The sequence below is a fragment of the Pelodiscus sinensis genome, chromosome 4 (assembly GCF_049634645.1).
Source record: "Pelodiscus sinensis isolate JC-2024 chromosome 4, ASM4963464v1, whole genome shotgun sequence".
In the NCBI taxonomy this organism is placed as follows: Eukaryota; Metazoa; Chordata; order Testudines; family Trionychidae; genus Pelodiscus; species Pelodiscus sinensis.
The window spans coordinates 94,577,271-94,598,947 of NC_134714.1; the positions used below are offsets into that span (position 1 = coordinate 94,577,271).

At 43.1% G+C, this 21,677-nt stretch overlaps 1 protein-coding gene across 5 annotated transcripts in view; it reads left to right on the plus strand.

Moving 5' to 3' along the window:
• The window catches only part of METTL15 (methyltransferase 15, mitochondrial 12S rRNA N4-cytidine), a 168,877-nt gene that overhangs the window by 63,511 nt on the left and 83,689 nt on the right, over positions 1-21,677 (plus strand). The window lies entirely within an intron of this gene.

Sequence of the window (21,677 nt, forward strand, 5' to 3'; positions counted from 1 at the left end):
TTCCTGCTATACTTTCGTACTTGTAGTGTTGACTTAAGAATGTAGTCATCAAGTAAATAAGGCCATAATCTTGCCTGCTGGAGTCTGCTAGCATTCCTGTGCACATGTATTACTCAGATCTTAATTTGCTAAGCAAAAAAGGGACAGAAACGACAATAGTTCTCTTCAGAAATATATTTTTAAAAAATTGTTAATATTACAAATGTTATTCCTTGATTCTATTTTTCTTGTAAGAGGTGACTTATTCAAATCTATTGCAAAAATGTTATTAGATTAAATATTGCTGTCCTTCAACTTCCTTTCCCTTTGCTGCACATAACATTTATTGTGTTTTCCCATATAAATTTAATTTAGTTCATGCATGCAATTCATGTCTCACCTGTAATACAGGCATTTTGTTGTTGTTGTTGTTGTTGTGGAATGCCTAGTGTTCATCCTAGAGCTAACAAATTATAATAATTACATTAGTACAGGTGACTTGGATAGAATATATAGTTTATTTCTTTACATCATTTGGTGAAATCACATTCTGAAGCATGAACACTATCTGTTTGTACTCAGTTTTATGCCTTATATTTATGCTGCCTCATGTACCAGTGCCGCATAACTATATGGAGTTTCAGGAGACCTGTGGACATGTTTGATAGAATTTAGAAGTAACTGTTAACTCATTCAATAGCATGGATAATTTAAATTATCTTCAAAAGGCAAATATTTGAACTTGAATTGGAAGTAGTGACTGACTGGGTGTATGAAAAGACCCAGAGTGGAGCTTCTGCTAAGGATGTTAAGAACTAGACGACTAGTCGATTTCCCGCCCTCACCCATGCCGCCTACTGCCTCTATCAGATAGAGGCAGCAAAGTGGAGGGAAGAGGAGGTACTTCAAAGTAGCAGCGCTGCACAGATGATCCTGGGATCAGCTATGCGCTGTTGCCTCTTCGAAGTGCCAGTGCGGCATTTCAAAGCGGTAGCGCCGCGTGGAGTCCAGGGTCAGCTGGGAACTTCCCAGCTGATCCCGAGTTCCACTGAAATGCTTCACAAAGCCTCGGATCAGCTGGGAAGTCCCCCACTGACTCCAGGCGCCATGAGGACACTTCCACTTTGAATGCACCAGAGCCCCCACTGGAGACGTTAGTACATTTCAAAGCTGACACGCCCGCCTGCATGCTGGAGTCAGCGGGACTTCCCGCTGGCCCCGGACTACACGCGGAGTTCTGCATTCCTCCTTTGAAATGTACAAGTGCCCCAATTGGGGCTCTTGTACATTTCATAGGAGGAATGCAGAAGTGCCTATTGACTAGTAATTAACTGATATTTAACATCCTTAGCTTCTACATTACTGGCGGTATTGGAGAGTCGTATATGTGTGAGCTAATAAATTGTGTTAAAGGCGTAGTGGATGGAGAAGAAACAAGAACAGATAAATGAGAAGAGATAAGCGACAAGGGACAAGAAGCAGATGGGAGAAGAAAAATAGGAGCCAAGATGGCTTATAGTTCATGGAAGATTCTGAAAATATATTGCAAGCTAAGAAGCCAGTTACTCAAACTCGAGGACAAAAGAGACAAGACAAGTTTTCAGAATCAGAACCTGTTTGGCAAAATAGATAGAAGAGATAAAGTGTATTGGGGACAGGCAAATGTAATTTTGTGGGTAACTGTGGGTTGAAAGGGAGCAGACATGGGCTCCGTTGACCGGAATAGTGGTAGTTTGATGAAAGTACATCAAAATACTAACCAGCAATGTTCCCTCTAATTTTTTCTATTTGTGTGTGGAATAAATTGTATGTGCACTAAAGCATGTGAAGTTGTGTACCACCAATATAAACACATACTGTGGATGCTCTGCTGATCAGCTGGGTGGCATTTCAATCTCTCCTGGGTGGCTGCCCAAGCTCCCAGCTTACAGGGAATACTGCTAACCAGACTACTCACCAGTGGCCGTAGTCATAAATTTCAGTGATGTATGCTGATGTGGCCTTGTTTCATCTTCAGCGATACCAAAATAATGGGAAGACAATGTGGACATAAGAACAGGGTAGCTTAAGGCAAGCAAGTAGCAGTGCCATAGCCAGCCAATAAAAGTGTGTGTGTGTGTGTGTGTGTGTGTGTCCTTGCACATGCAATGTGTGCAGCTGTGTAGGCATATTCTAAAAATTCTGTTGTTTTTGCTTGACCAAGATACAGATATTGTGTTTGTTAAACAGATAAAACTTAAATGCCTGGGAGTTTGTCCTGGAAAACTTTTGGGGGAGGGGGAGAAAATAGGGATATAAAGGGTAAACTACTTACCCGGTAAGCATTGCCTTACTAGCAGTCTTACTGGGGTAACTGGTTAACCAGTGCCTGGTCTTACCAGAGCATTCTCCCACCCACAGCATGGTTCAGTGGGCTAATTAAACATACATTTTAAATAGAATTTTACATCTCTAAAAGGAAACTTCCTGTATTTTAGAAGACTTTACAGTATTTCAAAAGAGATTTTGCATACAGTCTCTGTGTAACCTGTGTATTAGATTTATCGTTCTTCCAAAGAAGAGAGGAAACTGGAGGAGGACAGATCCTCCTTTAGAGGAGCGTAGAGAGGAGACACCTTGCTTAGCCATCAGGTCATCATTCTCCGCAACCCCAAAGATGCTACTGCTTTACTTTTGAAAGGCTAGGGGCCTCACAAATTATTCAGACAGGCACCAACTCTCCTCTTGCTTCTGCTTCAGATCTCTTAGTTGTTGACACCTCGCTTCTTACCCAGAGAAAACGTCTGTAAAAGCAGAACTCTCCAAGTCAAGCAGAGGGGGAGATTTTCCTCAGAACTGAACACAGAGGAAAGGATTAGGTCTGCTTCTCCTTCATTATTACCCCATGCTTTACTCTGCTCAGCAGGCATTACCTCAAGGAGGAAAGTCTCAGAGAAGTAGCCATGTTAGTCTATAACTAAACACTTAAAAACACTTAAAAAATGAATGGTCTTGTAGCACCTTAGAGACTAACCAAAAATGTAGACGGTATCATGAGCTTTCATGGGCACAACCCACTTCTTCAGATGAATGGAGGAATGGGTCCAGAGCTACATATAAATAGCATAAAAAGAGGGGAATACGGAGGGAAAGAGAAGGAGGAAAAAAAACCTTGTCAATTCAAGTGTCTGTACTAAATGAGGTTAATAGAGTGGGCTGTAAGTGCCCAATATTTAGCTTTTGATGCCATTAGGTTGTTGAATATAGCGGCCCATCCAGTTCATGTCTTTCTTCATATTCTGATTAAAGTTGTCAGTTTTGCAAATGAAGACAAGTTCTTGAGCTTCTCTCTCAATCTAGCTTTTGAAATTGCTTTGTAAGAGTATAGTCACTTTGAGATCCTTTTCATAGAGACTGTCCAGTTTGGCCAATATTCATGACAGAGGGGTATTGCTGGCACTTGATTATATATATCACATTAGTGGATGTGCAGTTGTATGAACCTCTGATGTGGTGGCTTATGTGGTTAGGTCCTCTAAAGATGTCACTTGTATAGATGTGTAGACAGAGTTGTCACCAGAATTTATAGCAGGGGTGAGTTCCTGGGTCAGTATGATTGAACTGTGATGTGTGGTTGTTTCAGGTTAGGAGCTTATCTGCAGACGAGTATTGGCCTGTCCCTCAAGGCCTATGAGAGTGAGGGATTATTTTCCAGGATTAGCTGTAGATCAAGAATGTCAAACTCGAAGCCTACTGAGGACCACACAAACGAAAACTGACCACTTTCAGGGGCACCAATGTACTTCTGTCATAAAGTTGTAATTATTTCTTCTTATAGATTATGTTTTAGGTATATTGTATAGTATTTTTTCAGGTCTTGTTTGAATATAATAGAATACTTAGATGTGTAAAATTGTTATTTGCTCATATCTAATAATTTTTATAATTTTTAAATATAAATTTAAGGTACTTTTTAATTATTTTTATATGATACATAACTTGTTTTGTTGAAATAAAAACAAGTATAGACCAAAACAATAAGGGAGAGACTCATATTTCAGAATAATTGCTTCAGCCACGCAAACAATAGCCGTTGAATTTTTTTTTTAAAGAAACAGTGTAAACCAGGTACATGATGATTCTTTTTTTGCCCTGGAATTTAAATATGACATCTTTGTTGGCTGCCTTATTCTGCATCCATATCCTCCTCCCTTGCCTGTTCTAAGCATCTATTTGTCCCCAGAAGGATTACCAAAACGAATCAAGTGGCTTGCAAAGCTGGCCTTTATGCTATCCTTAGGATTTCTTAAACTTTGCACTTTCAAAGGTACATGTAATATTCTTACACATATAATCCATGCAGGACTAACAAGTGTATTGCTCTTTGGCTGACTGAAGTACAAGTGCATGTTTATTAGCAATATTGGTATGCCACGGTTACCCTTGACTGGCTGGTGTACTTAGATATAAAACTGGATAATTTCCTTTTCCTTTTTTATCTTTAAAGCTGATGTTATATGAGTCAAATGGCTATCCTTCAGAAATTGGAAACCCATCCCAAGTTAAGTTTATAGAGCAAAAAATGAAATAAAAATAAGTAAAATGTAAGATAGATATCAGGCGTGCAAAGTGGGAATTGATGAGCAAACAGCCAAAACATGACAAAAAAAATTGATTAAAGGAAACTTTTTTTACCCAATTCATCTTTGGAACTCACTGCCATTAAACAGCAGTGAGGTCAAAAATTTGTTAGATTTTTAAAAGGATGAAGGCTTATTGATCATGAAAACATCTAAAATACCATAGGTAGGATAAAAAACAGATTAAAACCCACTCATATTTCAGGACATAAGCTAGCCACAAACTGATGGGAGTGAAGAAGAAATATTCCCTATCCGGAGATAACTGTCCACTATCATTTCTTGTGGACATGTGGGAGTTCACTTACACCCCATTCTGTGACACATCTTGTATTGGCCACTTTTGTAGCTACAATACTGGACTAGCCTAGAGGGTCCCATTGGCTGATTTGGCAATGCCTATATTCCAAGGAAATCCTATGACAAATATTAACACAGTACAGTTAGGTACTTAAAACTCAGGACATATGAAAATTAAACTAGGATCCACAAATCAGCCCTTTGTGTGTGTGTATATATTACAGTATTCTTGATTCCATTCCATTTGGTGGCAAGAAACTGTATGCTATCATATTATTTGAGAAACAGTATGTGACACCATGCAATTAACTCTGAATTGTATGCTTGTACAAGGAGAAGAGCTAAAGGGCTGTGGTCCAATCCCCCCCCTGAGCCAGGCACTCCCAGCCTCCCCCACCTAATGCTCCCCCCTCCCCCGAGCCAGGCACTCCCAGCCTCCCCCACCTAATGCTCCCCCCTCCTCCAGAGCCAGGCACCTCCACGTCCCCCTAACCTAATGCCTCACTCCTCCCCCATAGCCAGGCACTCCCAGCCCCTCCAACCTAATGCCTGGGTCCCAGAGCCGCCATCGCCGCCACACACTTCTTCCTCAGGTGCTGAGGTGGCGTGAGTACAGCGGCCAGCTGTGAACAAGCGCTTGATGCCTGTGCAGAGTGGCCCAGCCAACCATGAGCACGTGCTGGGCGCCGTGTGCAGAGAGGCCCGGCTGGCGGTAAGCATGTGCTGGATGCCATGCACAGAGCGTCCCACCTGGCTGTGATCATGTGCTGGGCGCCATGCGCAGAGCAGCCCAGCTGGCCGTGAGCATGTACTGGGCGCCGTGCGCAGAGCGGCTAGCCAGCTGTGATCTGCACTTGGTCACATGCTCCGAATGGCCAGTGGGCCGCACTTTATTCTTTTATAAAATGTAGTGGCGGCCGCAAGAAACTTTGATCGGGCCACATGCGGCCCTCCAGACACCTGTTTGACATGCCTGTTGCAGATTAATGATGCGCTGGAGGGGTTTAACTTAGGGCCTGTAGCTGATGACCAGTGGAGTTCTGTTATTTTGTTTATTGGGCATATCTTGAAGAAGCTGATGCCTTGGTATTCGTCTGGCTCTGTCAATCTGTTTTTTCACTTCCCCGAGTGGGTATTTAAGTTTTAACAGTGCTTGATAGAGAGTCTGTAGGTGTTTGTCTCTGTGGGATTGGAGCAAATCCGGTTGTATCTTAGGCCCTGGCTGTAAACAATCGATTGGGAAATGTGTCTTGGATGGAAGCTAGAGGCATGTAGGAAAGTGTAACCGTCAGTAGGTTTCCAGTATAAGGTGGTGGAAATGTGACCATCATTTAATTTTACGGTAGTGTCAAGGAAGTGGGTCTCTTGTGTGGACTGGTCCAGGCTAAGGTTGGTGGAAGGGTGGAAGTTGTTGAAATCCCTGTGGAATTGAAGGGGGAAGGCAATCTAGAGATATGATCCCTAACAACGTTCCTTTTGATAATACCTTGAGAGTGTGATCAGTCTTAATGCCTCTGATTGTAATTGTCATGAAAGATCAGAGAACAGCAGATAGTGCAGATTACAATAAGCCTGTACAACACCATAAATAAATGCTAAATAGAAAAATGGCTATGATTTCATTAAGGTTGCAAAGTCAAATATTTGAAAGGGGAAAAATACCAGATTTACAAGTGTAATCTTAATTTTGCCTCCGTGTGCATCCATCCTATAGTGAATTAGGGAGGTGAATTAGGGTTGTTCAGAAATCTTAAGTCTTAACTTTTTTACTTTTCAGCCCCACACAACATCAACCCCACACAACATGTTTGAGCAGCTTTGTAAATGTAATGACTAGCTTTCTTTTAAAGATACACTCAGAATGAATCATCAGCAGTTTGAAAGCTGAACCTTCAGCCCTGCAGCAGATGCTGCTACTACTTGAGGTACATGGCTAATTAGATTAGCTGGGATCAGGAGAAGACTATTATCCCAAAGTTGAATGGATCTCTGGGTTCCAAGTGTTGCGTCTAATGAGTGTAAAGCTGAGCTTGCGACCATTCTGAGTCTCTCTGCACCTGGGAATTGGCACTTCTGTCCCAAATGGTGCTCCCAGAGGGGGAATTGGCCACCAGCAGTATGTGATGAGTCTTGGGAGTGGTTGAAGGAGACCAGGCCCAGTACACACTCACCCCAACCTCTGAGGAGCTCTGACCCCACATGGAGCCCACAGTATGGTGGCAGGGAGGTTATGGGATAAAGTCTAGCATGGCTTGAATCCAAGGTTTCCTCTAAGCTGTGCTGTAGTCCTGCAGTTGCTTAATGAGCCCCACCAAGGGGCTCAGGGCTGCTGGGCATGGAGCTGCCAGCTGTGGGAGGGGCCCATGCTACCCCACAACTTGGAGGGAACCTTGCTTGTTTCCCCTTCCTTTCTCCCTGTAGGTGTGAGTTTTCTGCCCTAATGTGATGCCCACAAACTGGCCCATGTGCTGAGTCCTGGAGGGGGTAGAGGCTGACTTTTTCCCCTCTTCACCACACTGGCGACAGCTTCTACAGTTCTGTTTATATTCATGATGTCATCAGCTTCATTTGAGGTTGTGCCTACTCAAGGGGCGCTACAGAAGCTATGCCGGTGTAATGCCATAGCATAATTACAATCTGCACCGATGGAAACTCCATCTCCCTGAGCAAGGATGACACTAGAATAGCAAAACTGCTCCTGTGAAGTCATATATACCATTTTGTATAGAAGTATCACAAATGGAAATAAATACTTGGCTAGTTCAAATCTTAAATCCAGGAGATCAAGGCAGCATTCACAAAACACAAAGGAAGACACCCACCTTGCCCTCTGGATCGATAGTCCTGTGGCTTGAAGTCCATTTTTCCCTATAAACAGACATCCTACTCAGCCTGTTGTCTGGGGGAGTTTGCTTTCCCAACTAGAAGAAAAGATTTTAGAAGTGCCAGGTATTGTTCTATCATTAGAAATAGGTATTGTATTTGTTTCCAAAGTGGCATTCTCTTTTCCCATCCTTTTTTTCCACTGTTGTTTACATAAGAAATGCTGCTCTCTAATCACAGAATTACAGCTGATATAATTTATTGACAATATGAAATGCAGAAGGGCTTCTTCACTCCTCTTCATGTCAGTAAGCCGATGTGAAGCTATTCATATGGGCACTAAAGTTGAGTCTCTCAACACTATAGACTCATGTCTATCAAAAGAATCCTTGCAGTCTTTCTGACGTAGTATATCTCAGAGCCACGGCTTGAGAAATCACTACTTGACCAGCTGAGGCAGAACTAAATCACATACTTGAACAGCACAGAACACATGGATGCAATCTTGTGTTTTGTTTTGGGGTTTTTTTCCCCCGTACATCTCCCATTTATACAGCATTGGAATGGAATGAACTGATGGGTCATTTCTCCAGAGACATAAATTTATCTTCTGCAGTAGTTTATGTTGATAATTCAGATTGGCATTTTAAGTATAAAACTGTTTCCATATGGCATAAATAGCATTTATTAATCTCACTAGCTTATGGATATCAATTTTGCTTCAGAGTTGTAAATGAAAAAGCATTTGGGGGGGTATGTATACATTAAAACACATTTTGACTCGACTGTTCTGAGTGCTTGCTCATGTATATTCCATGTTAGGAGAATGTGTGCACAGGTGCCAGATATTTTTCTCTTTAATATCCGTTCAACTGGGGCACCATCAGCCCTGCACTTTCTCTTAGAGTTCCTTCTTACAGCCTATGACAGTTGCTGAAACTATCATTCTTACTGTGGTAAGGCTTCTTCCTAGTGGCTTTTGAACTTCTTTTTTGTTTGTAATTATTTTAGTTTAGTGTATATATAGTTTTACAAATCCATACCCATAAATGACATACAGTGCAACTGCTTAATGTTCTTCAGGGAAATTCATATGAGGGACAAGGAAGGGCCAGATCTCTCAGGACTTTAGACCTGCCAATAAAAAGGACAGAGATATCAGGCTGACACCTATCCCCATGGAAGCCACCCTCAGATCCATCTCAGAATTGAGCCGTTCTGCGTTTGCAACAAATACTAAGGACATATGCAGATCCACAACCCAATCATTGTTGCATATCTTCATATTCACTATGCCATCACCCAACAGGCCTGAGACCACTGCAGTTTCACAAGAAGAGTGTTGTAGCCAACATGTCCATGAATTCTGAATTTGCCTCCTGTGGGTCACCTAACATGGAATAGACCTGAAAAAGCATTTGAAGAAAAATGGTTACTAATTTTTCATAACTGTTCTTTGTCCCAGTTAACCAGCAAAAAGAAACTGAGAAGGTTTGGGGCCGAGGACACCTCTTTTTTTTTTTACTGACTCACAAGTGCACAGCTGCAGAGGGTGCTAGAACTGGCCCAATGGATTCCAGCAAGGGAAAAATCTCTAGTTGTAAATCTCTAGTTGTAATGTACACAGTGCGCACACACACACACACCTAACATGTAATGGACATAAACAACACATCTTGAAGAACTACACTTAGGAAAGATTAGTAACCATTTTTTTATTTGTGAACAGCTATGAACTATAAACTACCATAGGCTAAAGGCAAAAACACCAAATGCAGTTTAGTTCAGCCCTCTCATTTTGTAAGCACTTTTCTCTGCATTGATTGAGCATCAGTTATACAGTAAGTGTGAATTTGGAATTTAAGTCAGCAGAGAGTTATGATGGATGTGTCAAGTATTTGCTTAAGTCACAAGAGACAGGTTCTTCATAAACAGCACATTTAAAAAAATCTTTTCGCACAAGCCAAGAGATGCCTAGATAATCCAATAGGTCTTTTGTAACCCTAGTTTTTATATTTAATTGGTAATGATGCTTAGCTGCATTTGCAATAGTTAGTCCTAACACTTTGATCCTTAAGTGTTGTTTAAAGTTGATAGCTGTTGAATATTGTTTTTTTTTTCTCGTTTGACTCTTTTAATAACCTTAGTCAAACCATATTTTTAACTGTGGTCATTTTTCATGCTTAATTTTTGCACACAGTATAGTATCATGAATACTGAGTTATAAGACCATTATTGCCCAAACTGCAGAAATAGGCACAATGGGATAGTAAGAAAAGATAAAACTAATTCATGATATTTTTTCATATTCAGCAAATGCTTGGACAAAAGACTATAAATCACCAATAAGAACATCTTATTCATAAAATCGAGAAAAAATAAATTACTTTTTACATGTTAAATGTCTTTCAGCATCTTAGTAATGATTTAGTAAGAAATAAAAAGTAAACTGGGTGCAGTTCTACTGCAGTGCTTGCATACATTTAGTTCCTTTTCTGTTTTAGGTTTAGTGAAGATTTTTTTCCTAAATAAAATATAAAGTATACTTATGCTTTAATAAGAAAAAAAATGGGTCAGATCCTGTCAGATATTCAGTGAGTGGGTGGGAATCCTTTGATGTGCTTTCTGGGGAAGCCTCTAACTTGGCAATTGCTGCTGAGATTCCAGAAGAACAAGATACAATTTTATCAGCAGCAATATATATTACAAATAAAACCTTTTACACCCACTGAAAGAAAGAGGTTAGAAAGGTGCCTGAAATCTAGCAATTTAACCAATATCACTGCATGCTTTTAAGGATGAGAAACCTACACAGAGCCTACGCACAGGAGACAATATGTTCTTCGTATTACATTACACTGTATAAGAAATTATGTCCCAGAAGTAAAAATAAGTAAAAGCAGTAATATAAAATTCCATACTTAAATGAACTATAATATATATTTTTATTGGCAATCTAAAGTGTTTGGGTGGTGGAGGTTGTGGGTTTTAGTTTCAAAGTGAAATTAAGTTTATATGTATTATGAATAGATATAATTCTACGTTCAGTAGCTTTGAATGTCTGGGGGAAATGTAGGATACAGATTATAATGTCCTAAAGGGAAACCAAAGCAATGTTTTGTAAATTACAGTAAATGCATTTTAGTCCAACTTTTATCTATATGTTGGTGATTTTGTCTATAAAGATGGGATAAATTGATGGGATTATACCATTAAGGTCCCTCAAGGTCACCTTAAAATGTCATTACATTAGAGCAGGGGTTTCCAACCTTTTTAAGCATGAGATCGCTTTTTGAATTTAAGTGCTATGCAAGATCTACCTGAAACCAAAATTCCCTTACCCTACCTCCTTTGTGCTTCTTATCCAAGGCCCTGCCCCTGGTCACTCCATCCTCCCTCACTTTCACCAGTCTGGTGCAGAGGGTTGGGGTGCAGGCTCTGGTCTTGGATTAATGGAATTGGAGTGTGAGAGGAACTCTGAGCTGAGCTTGGGACCGGCAGTTGGAACGCCAGAGGAGGTTCTAGGTTCACGCTCTGGGAGGGTGTTTGGATGCAGGGGTGCACAGTGCTAGGGCAGGGGTTTGTGGAACAGGAGGGGGTTCATGATTGGGGTAAGGTTTCGGGATGTGGGCACTAGCTGGGCCCTGCTTACCTCAGGTGGCTCCTGGGTGGTGGTACAGTGAGGCTAAGGCAGGCTCACCCCCCTGTCCTAGCCCTGTACCACTCCCAAAAACAGCCAGCAAACTCTGTCCATCCCAAGCCCTGCTGTGCCCCCTCTCTGCTCTGTGGAGATAGGATACAGAATGGGAGAGAGGACACCTTAACATCATCACCCCCTCTCCCCCCCACACACACCCCGCCCTGCCCAGCAAGCAGGAGGCGCCTGAGGGGACAGCTCCAAGGCAAAGAGCAGGAGATGCACAGCAATCTGGGGGTGGGGGGCAGCTAAGTGCTTGACTTAATAACCCCTTAGCCAAACCAGTCAGGATCACCTGTCAGAGGCTCCAAGATCCACCAGTACTTAATGTTTTATTAATTAAGCACATTTTGATCTGAACCTTGATTTGAATGGAAAACCAGAGAAAGTATTAAAGGGGGGGATGCATGTAGGAAGACAGACAGCAGTACTGTATACACGATGAAAATTAGGATGACAACAGAGGAGGTAGTAGAACTCAAGAAGCCCAAATCAACCTTTAGGGAAAGGTAAACAAACAGTAGAAAAATACTACTAGATTCTAATGCAGTGGTCACCAGCCAGTAGATCTATATACTTCCATTTACTGGTCGCTTACTCACAGGTTTTATAAAGCCCTGGCCTTCCTGATAGCCCCGCCCCTTGGCTAAGGCTCAACCAATGAACAGAGGGTTCTAGATTTCAAATCCTCGTTTAGAAGCTCACAGCTTCCAATTGCTGGCCACAGCACATGGTCCTTCAAACAAACAGCTCAGCACTTGAATCTCCAGACAAACACGAGCTCAGTACAGTTTCTTTCAAGCAACTAGCGTATACTGTCACTCAGCAAGTCAGAGATGATGCTGGTTTCAGGAGAGGTCTTTTGCAATCTATACATCCATGAACTCCTACCTGCCTCCATTGGTATTCCTTGGAGTCACCTAACATGGAATGGACATGAGTAATACATGTCAAGGAACACTAGTTACAGAAAATGGTAATTGTCTTTTTAGTAATTGTTTTGTATGAAGCAGATTTAGTGCTTATTTAGAAAGCAAAAGAGTAGGATGTTGTATAGTAGGATTGCACTTATGATGGGGAAAAATGGAAAATCAATAGCTCATATCTCCATCAGCACATACCACCTAGTATTGTGTCATACCACTGGGGAACATGCTACCCACTTGAATCACCAAAGTCAACCCCCGAGAAGCTCCTCTTTTCTCCTGGATTTAGTACTGTCCTGGCCTGCTTTATCTTGAGAGATCTGATTAACTCATGCATTAGGTATCATTAGGGTTGCCAGATGGTTGAAACAAAAATACCGAACACTTCCCCCCCCCCCCCCCCAAAAAAAAACCACCTGGAAAAAATTCTGTTGAAGGGGGAAAAAAAGGGAGGAGACCAAAGTTGTTGAGCAAAAAAAAAAGACTCCAAGGACTTATTATGCCAAAAAAACAAAAAAATTAAAATAAGACAGCATGTCCCCTTTAAGAGTGAGTGAAGGGATAGGAACAGGGGAGCAGTTTAGCACTAAAACCCAGGGGAAGCTCCCCTAGGTCTTTTGGCCGGCAGCCATTTTGTGCCGGCAGTCTTGGGGAACCAGGTAAGCATGGGGGCTGGAGGTGTTGGGGGCTGGAGGAGGACTCGAGGGGTGGGGGAGGAGGCACCGGCGCTGAGTGTTTGTAAGGTTGCCAGGTGCCCAGCATTTTCACCTCCTGGCCGGGGAAAAATTAGGAAAATACCGGATATCTCTGGTGTCCTGTATTCTCTGAATTTTTTTTGTGGAGGCGAAAATACCAGACTTTCCGGGTGAATACCGGACACCTGGCAACCCTAGGTACCATGGCTGCAAGCCATTTGCAACATTAGCAGCTGAGTTTGTTTTGCGTATGTTTTATATAAATAGAATGCCTCACTTATATTGGTCAAGTCTCTGAGATCTAATGAAAAATAAGGTATCTCTGAAGAATGATGTTGCTCTACAGGATTTGAAAATTGGTCTGTTTATTGGGTACCACATGTTGTACAGTTCTATTGAAATTGTAGCTGAGGCCATAATATAGGAATATATACATTTGGGGAATAAGTAAATGTCATCCACGTTATCAAAGCTTGTTCCATTTACTGTATTCTGTTCATCTTTCATAACCTATTTTTGGTTTTTCAGTGACACTCAAGTGGTTTTTGTCTTAAAGAGCCTATCCGGCAATATTGTTCAGTCTTTGAAAAAGTGCTTTCTGACATCTGTCATAAATTTGTTTTCTTTTATTTTCTTTCTTTTCTTTCTATTGTATCAGTGCCAATTTTAGCATTGTCTCCGGTCAAATGAGTCACTGATTTGGGAATACACAACTTACTGCCATCTTGTTCTCTTGAAAATCTTGAGAGAAGTAGCATTCTTGCATTGTTTCACAGGATCAGTATTTTTTTGCCAGGTTTTCAGGTGTGAGTGTTTTCTGTAGGCTAGACCATAATAACGAAAGTTTCAATTTGGGTTTGATTTATTTCTTTCACCTGGGATATTCTGTATCAGTAAGTTATACGAAGTGCTGACAACTGTATCCGTTGTATCCCATATAATTGGTTAAAAGAATAACTCTGATTTTAATACTGTATTTTTTATAACACTGTTATTAATCATTTGTATTTAAATATGAAACAGAAATATTCTTTAAGTCAGCTTCTTTAGTCATTCATTGGAAGGCTCATTTTCTAGACATACTGTTCTTGTAGCTCTTTTCTGAACATGGTTCAGTTTGTCAACATCTGGACACATTACTTCAATAATGGTTTCATTAATGCCATGTACAGTGGTAATATTGCCTCCTCTTCTGCCTAACACTCCCACATATACATTAGGGATGTTAAATTTAGATTAATTAACTAATCAAATCTCAATGGGATTTCCATCAACAGTTCAATTAGTCTACAGTGGCGCCTCCGCCTTTGAACTGTATCCAGAGCCCTACCGGTTCAAAAGCAGAAGCCCAGCAGGGAGCGCAGGGCTTCATTTTGAAAAGTGGGGCTCTTGTACATTTGAAACAGAAGCCCCACAGGGAGTGTGAGATCAGCAGGGATTTCCCTGCTGGCCCTGCACTCTCTGCCATGCCTGAGCCTTTGAAATGTACAAGAGCCCTGGCAACGCTCTTCACATTGCAAAAGCAGAAGCCCTGCAGGGAGCACGGGGCAGGGCTCATGTACATTTCAAAAGCAGAATTGCAGCAGAAGCAGCATGAGCGGAGACTACTTCAGTCCCTGCTCGGACCATTTCCCGTTGTGCCTCTACTTCCCCTGCCCCCCGTGGAGACGGTGCTGTGGGGAACGAGCTTTTAAGCTGGCTTTCTACCAGCACTAGCTCCTGCTCCTCCCCCACTTGCTCCTTGTCTCTGAGGGTATGTCTACACTACAAAGTTAATTCGAACTAACAGACGATAGTTCAAATTAACTTTGATAGGCACTACACACGCGAACCGCTAGTTCGAACTTAATTCGAACTAGCGGAGCGCTTAATTCGAACTAGGTAAACCTCATTCCACGAGGACTAACGCGTAGTTCGAATTAACAAGTTCGAATTAAGGACTGTGTAGCCACTTCATTCGAACTAGTGGGAGACTAGCCCTCCCCAGCTTTCCCTGGTGGCCACACTGGGCACCACCAGGGAAACTCTTCTGCCCCCCTCCCGGCCCCGGACTCCTTAAAGGGGCACGGGCTGGCTACGGTGCCCGTGCCAGGTGAAAGCCTGCCAGCACCCAGCCAGCAGACCCTGCACCTGGCACGGCTCGAGCCAGCCACCCGCTGCCACCCAGCCCTCCGCCTCTTCCCGGGACCAGGCTGGCAGCTCCCGGGAGCCTGCCCAGGTCCGCAAGAGGCAGGTGCCTGCCTGGTCTAGTGCAGACATCGTGGGCCTCATCCACGACCTCCGCACTAGGCACAGGAAAGTGGCCGTCTAGGGCAGGATAGCTGCCAGCCTGGCCACCCATGAGCAGGTTTGCATGAAAATCAAGGTGGTCCACTGAGACCCCCGACTCTGAACCCTGAGCTTAGAATGGCTGTACTGGGTCAGACCAAAGGTCCATCTAGCCCAGTAGCCTGTCTGTCGACAGCGGCCAACCCTAGGTACCCTGGAGGGGATGGACCGAAGACAATGACCAAGCCATTTGTCTCGTGCCATCCATCTCCAGCCTTCCCCAAACAGAGGCCAGGGACACCATTTCTACCCCCTGGCTAATACCACTCCATGGACCCAACCTCCATGACTTGATCTCACTTCTCTTTAAACTCTGTTATAGTTCTAGCCTTCACAGCCTCCTGCAGCAAGGTGTTCCAAGGTTGACTATTTGCTTTGTGAAGAAGAACTTTCTGTTGTTAGTTTGAAGCCTGCTACCCATTCATTTCATTTGGTGTCCTTTAGTCCTTCTATTATGGGAACTTATGAAGAACTTTTCTTTATGCACCCTCTCCACACCACTCATGCTTTTATAGACCTCTATCATATCCCCCCTCAGTCTCCTCTTTTCTAAGCTGAAAAGTCCCAGTCTCTTTAGCCTCTCTTCATATGGGACCTGTTCCAAACCCCTGAACATTTTAGTTGCCCTCCCCTCTCCCACCCTCTCTCTTCCCCTCTCCCACCTCCTTTTCCCAGTCTCCCCGAGTTTTGTTCAATAAAGAGAGTTTCTATTTTTAAACACATATGTCCTTTATTTTGTACATCAGGAAGGGGGGCTAGGGAGGGGTAAGTGAAAGGAGGTGAAGGAGAAATGGGGTACGAGCCCCCGATGGGGAGGACTGGGCTGGCGCTGGGGGCTCCTCGGGGTGGAAGCTTTCCTGAAGCCCCTTGATTGACCCCCCCCTCCGGATGGCAGCCTGCGGCAAGTGCAGCCAGGCTGATGGCCGAGTGCTGTGATGTGCCGAGTGTGAGCACTCAGGGTACTCCAAGCCAGGACTGCTTTGCAAGCGGGGAACCCCTGAGAACTGTCTGTCCGGGGTGGGGTTCGGGTCTCTTTAAGCACAGCCCTCGGCTATCTTGAGACAGCAGCTCCACGCTCTAAGTCCTAATCTGATGCCCTGCCGGCACTGCTTCCGGCCATCCTTAACCTCGGTTCAGGGTCCACTCAGTGTGGACATGCTAGTTCGAATTAGCTTAGTTCGAATTAGGCTTACCTGGGTGGTCGACAAATGCCTTTGATATCGACACCTCGCATGCGTCCAGACTACCGCGCTGAACCGACAAACAGCTGATCGGCTCAGCGCGGTAGCCATGTAAATTTAAATGAAGCGGCGATTATTTAAATCGCCGCTTCATTTTCCTATGCCTGGTAGCCTCATCTACGTGCCTCTGTCGCCAGAGGCATGTAGTCTAGACGTAGCCTTAGTTACTGCAATGCACTTAGAAGCTTTGTGTTCCCTGACTATGACGGCTACCTGTCAAACTTTACTGCTGTTTACTCTGCATTCTTTGTTCCTGTCTATATGAAATTGCATTTCACTATAAATAATATGTTTTTGAAAAAAGACTATTCAGCAGCTGACTCGCATCTTAACTAAGAATATTTTCCACACCACTGTTATAAGAATGTGTGGCATTTCCCATATAAGGTGTTGATTTTTTCGATGATGGTACTATTTATGCTATATCATTCACTTTTTTAATACTCTTAGTAACCCACGTTATTAAATGTCCTAAAACCAAAGTAACCAAATGGGTCACATGATGTGTTTTAATGTGATTGTAAGTAATAATGTTTGGAACCACCAGAAGAACATACATCTTGACAATATCAGGAAAAGGAGCTTTTTAAAATTTGTGTGCAGGTGCCCTGATTTTCTGGTTGATAAGCTTATTGACAGAAGTATGACTCTTGTATCTGCACAGGTCTGCTCATGTGGATCAGCTTACAGGAGCAAGACCTTCCTTGTTAGCATGGATATTCTAGCTCCAATGATGGATTACATTGTGATGTGGAATATTCATTTAAATACTAGCAACGTGACAGAAGAAATGTGGAATCAGGAAAAGTGAAACACAAATCCTCAGTATTTCAGTACCATGTGTTTTATGATTAATATTTACTTAGATTTTTAATTTACCATTGTGTTGCACTGCCCATTTCTGAAACAAAACCTGCAATAGCAAAAAGTACACAGTGAGATTGTATCTAAATTACTGGAAACTTAAGCCATTAGATATATATTAGAATTGAAAAAAGTTTTTGATGTAATTTTGCCCAAGCAAATTAAAGATTTTTTTCATTTAGGCTATGTCTAGACTGCAAGCCTCTTTCGAAAGAAGCTCTTTCGAAAGATACTTTCGAAAGAGCCTCTTTCGAAAGAGAGCGTCTAGACTGCACGCGGAACTTTCGAAAGAGCAAGCCGCTTTTTCGAAAGAAAGCACCCAGTGAGTCTGGATGCTCTTTTTCGAAGAAGCCCTATTTACATTCAAGAACGCCTTCTTTCGAAAGAAGCACTTTCGAAAGAAGGCGTTCTTCCTCGTGAAATGAGGTTTACCGCCGTCGAAAGAAAAGCCGCATTCTTTCGATTTAATTTCGAAAGAACGTGGCTGCAGTCTAGACGCAGGTGAAGTTTTTTCGGAAAAAGGCTACTTTTCCCGAAAAAAACCCTGAGTCTGGACACAGCCTTAGTGTTGAAATAAAAGGAATCTCATGAATTTTTGAAGTATTTTGAACAGGAGTTGTTTGAGACCTTTCCAGTATGCTAGTCACTTATAACTGAATGCATTTTTCCTCACAATGAGGTAATTCTAAAATACCCAACCCCTTTTTTTCTTGGTACCACTACAGATATATCATTAAAATCCCTTCTCTTTGCTGCGTTGCCCAAAGAAACCAGCTAATCGATCTATTGATGTAATAACAATGACAAATGAGTGTGTGTGTATAGCTTAATTAGTTCATCTACCCTTTGTGCATTACTTATCTTCCAAGGCCTGGTTAAGATTGAAAAGTGTTACCAGTATAACTATTTAAGTTAGGGGTCTGATTTTTTTTAAACCAAAGTAATTACATTGGTAAAAGTTCTAAAGTTTATACAGTTATACTGGTACAAAGGTGTCTTATTCCGTATAATTATTTCCCTTCTTGTATGGGAATAGCTATATTTTTGTAAAGCACCTTTATATCCATAGAACTGTCCCTATACTGGGGACATTGTAGTGTAGCTTTGGAGTGTAGTTTTCTGGGTAGAGACTCGTGTCTGCCTCAGTGTTTCTAGGGTGCTTGGCACAACAGGGTTGTGTAAACAGCTGATTAGGCTTCTGGGCCTTATTTTGTAATATACATTGGCAAAAAGTTAATACTATAATACTGTGGTTCTGTTCGGTGTAGAAGTGACAGCCAGACTGATGGGCTTTGTTCATTTTTTCTTAATATTCACCTTGGGTATGTCTACACTACAGCGCTAATTCGAACTAACTTAGTTCGAATTAATTAATTCGAACAAAGCTAATTCGAATTAGCGCAGCTAGACTTAAAAACTAGTTTGAATTAGCAGTTTGCTAATTCGAACTAGCATGTTCACAGAGTGGACCCTGAACAGAGGTTAAGGATGGCCGGAAGCAGTGCCGGCTGGGCATCAGATAAGGACTTAGAGCGTGGAGCTGCTGTCTCAGGCTAGCCGAGGGCTGTGCTTAAAGGGTCCCGACCCCCACCCTTGACAGACAGTTCTCAGGGGTGCCCCGCTTGCAAAGCAGTCCTGGCTTGGAGTACCCGGAGTACCCTCACTTTGCACATCACAGCCATCAGCCCGGCTGCACTTGCCGCAGGCTGCCATCTGGGGAGAGGGAGCAATTGGGGGGCTGCAGGAGAGCTTCCACTCCCAGAAGCCCACAGAGCCAGCCCAGTCCTCCCCATCGGGGGCTCGTACCCCATTCCTCCCTCACCTTCTTCCACTTACCCTTCCCTAGCCCCCCTTCCTGATGTACAAAATAAAGAAAACATGTGTTCAAAAATAGAATCTCTCTTTATTGAACAAAACTGGGGGAGACTGGGAAAAGAGACTGGGACTTTTCAGCTTAGAAAAGAGGAGACCGAGGGGGGATATGATAGAGGTCTCTAAAAGTATGAGTGGTGTGGAGAGGGTGCATACAGAAAGTTCTACATTAGTTCCCATAATAAAAGGACTAGAGGACACCAAAGAAAAGGAATGGGTAGCAGGCTTCAAACTAATAACAGAAAGTTGTTCTTCACAAAGCAAAGAGTCAACCTGTGGAACTCCTTGCTGCAGGAGGCTGTGAAGGCTAGAACTAGAACAGAGTTTAAAGGGAACTTAGAGAAAGTCATGGAGGTTTGGTCCATGGAGTGGTATTAGCCAGGGGGTAGGAATGGTGTCCCTGGCCTCTGTTTATGGAAGGCTGGAGAGGGATGGCACGAGACAAATGGCTTGGTCACTGTCTTTGGTCCATCCCCTCCAGGGTCCCTAATGTTGGCCTCTGTCGGCAGACAGTCTACTGGGCTAGCTGGACCTTTGGTCTGACCCAGTATGGCTATTGTAAGCTCAGGGCTCAGGGTCGGGGTTCTCACTGGACCACCTTGATTTTCATGCACACCTGCTCCTGGGTGGCCAGGCTGGCAGCTCTCCTGCCCTAGACGGCCACTTTCCTGTGCCTAGTGCAGAGGTCGTGGACAAGGTCCACGATGTCTGCACTGGACCAGGCGGGTGCCCGCCTCTTGTGGACCAGGGCAGGCTCCCGGGAGCTGCCAGCCTGGTCCCGGGAAGAGGGGGAGGGTTGGGGGGCATCGGGTGGCTGGCTCGAGCCGTGCCAGGTGGAGAGTCTGCTGGCTGGGTGCTGGCAGGCTTCAACCTGGCACGGGCACCGTAGCCAGCCCGTGCCCCTTTAAAGGGTACGGGACCAGTAGGGGGGCAGTAGAGTTTTCCTGGTGTTGGCCAGGATGGCCACGAGTGAAAGCTGGGGAGGGCTAGCCTCCCACTAGTTCGAATTAAGGGGCTACACTCCCCTTAATTCAAACTAGTAAGTTCAAACTAGGCTTAGTCCCCGTGGAATGAGGTTTACCTAGTTCGAACTAAGCGCTCCGCTAGTTCGAATTAAGTTCAAACTAGCGGAGCGCTAGTGTAGCGCCTATCAAAGTTAGTTTGAATTAATGTCCATTAGTTCGAATTAACTTTGTAGTGTAGACATACCCTTGAGAGTTTACGTTAACTGGTTCAAGGTAACCAGTATGATCACCAAATGGCTACCACAGTCTTGGACAGATGGGTTTCAGAAAGAGTCATTAAGAGATATTCCAGACTACCAAAGTTCCCTTCCACAATGGATTTTTTCTAGCTCTGTCTGCAATTCCTACAAATTGTGCTTACATGGTAAAAGCAATTATACCAACCTTCGAGGAATAAAGGAAACCAAAAATAATCTTTCTTCTTTCCAGTCTTAAATATTTGGAAAGGTGAAAGAACATATAGATCTAAAAGATGTTTGGAGGTCATTGGAGACAATAAAACTGAATATTCAAAAGTCAAATCTTAGAAGCTATTTCAAAATCTTCATTAGTGTCAGAGGCCAGTGTGTACACATCCATTATCAATTCAGAACATTACTCTAGCTGTGTAATGTCTTCAGAAGTGTCTACCAAGTGCCAGTGGTTCTGATCACTGCTGTTGCAACAGGGTACATGGCCAGAGCCTTTCTTGGATGCCATCCTGATCAGAATTCTCCCTGGATGGCAGAACATATGGATGGACAACCAGATTATCTCAGATCTATGATTTCCCAGTAAACTTTCTGAAAAAGTCAGCTTCATCCCTCTCAAAGTACTTCACAGATAAGGTCAGCTCCGAGACTACTGCATTAGGGAGCAGAGAATGGGAAGGAGATGGGCAGCTCTCAGTGGAGAAAGAGCCGGTTAAGAACTATTTAGAAAAGCTGGACATACACAAATCCATGGGACCAGATCTAATGCATCCAAGGGTGCTGAGGGAGTTGGATGATATGATTGCAGAGCGTTGGTCATTATCTTTGACAACTCATGGTGATTGGGGGAGGACCTAGACAACTTAAAAAAGACAAATGTCGTGCCTATCTTTTAAAAAAGGGAAGAAGCACAATCCAGGGAACTACAGACCAGAAAGCCTTACCCCAGTGCCTGGAAAAAACATGGAGGGGATCCTCAAGGAATACATTTTGAAGAACTTAGAAGAAAGCATAGTGATCAGGAATAGTCAGCATGGATTCACCAAAGGCAAATCATGCCTTGCCAAACTGCATGCCTTCTATGACAAAGTAACTGGCTCTGTAGATATGGGGAAGG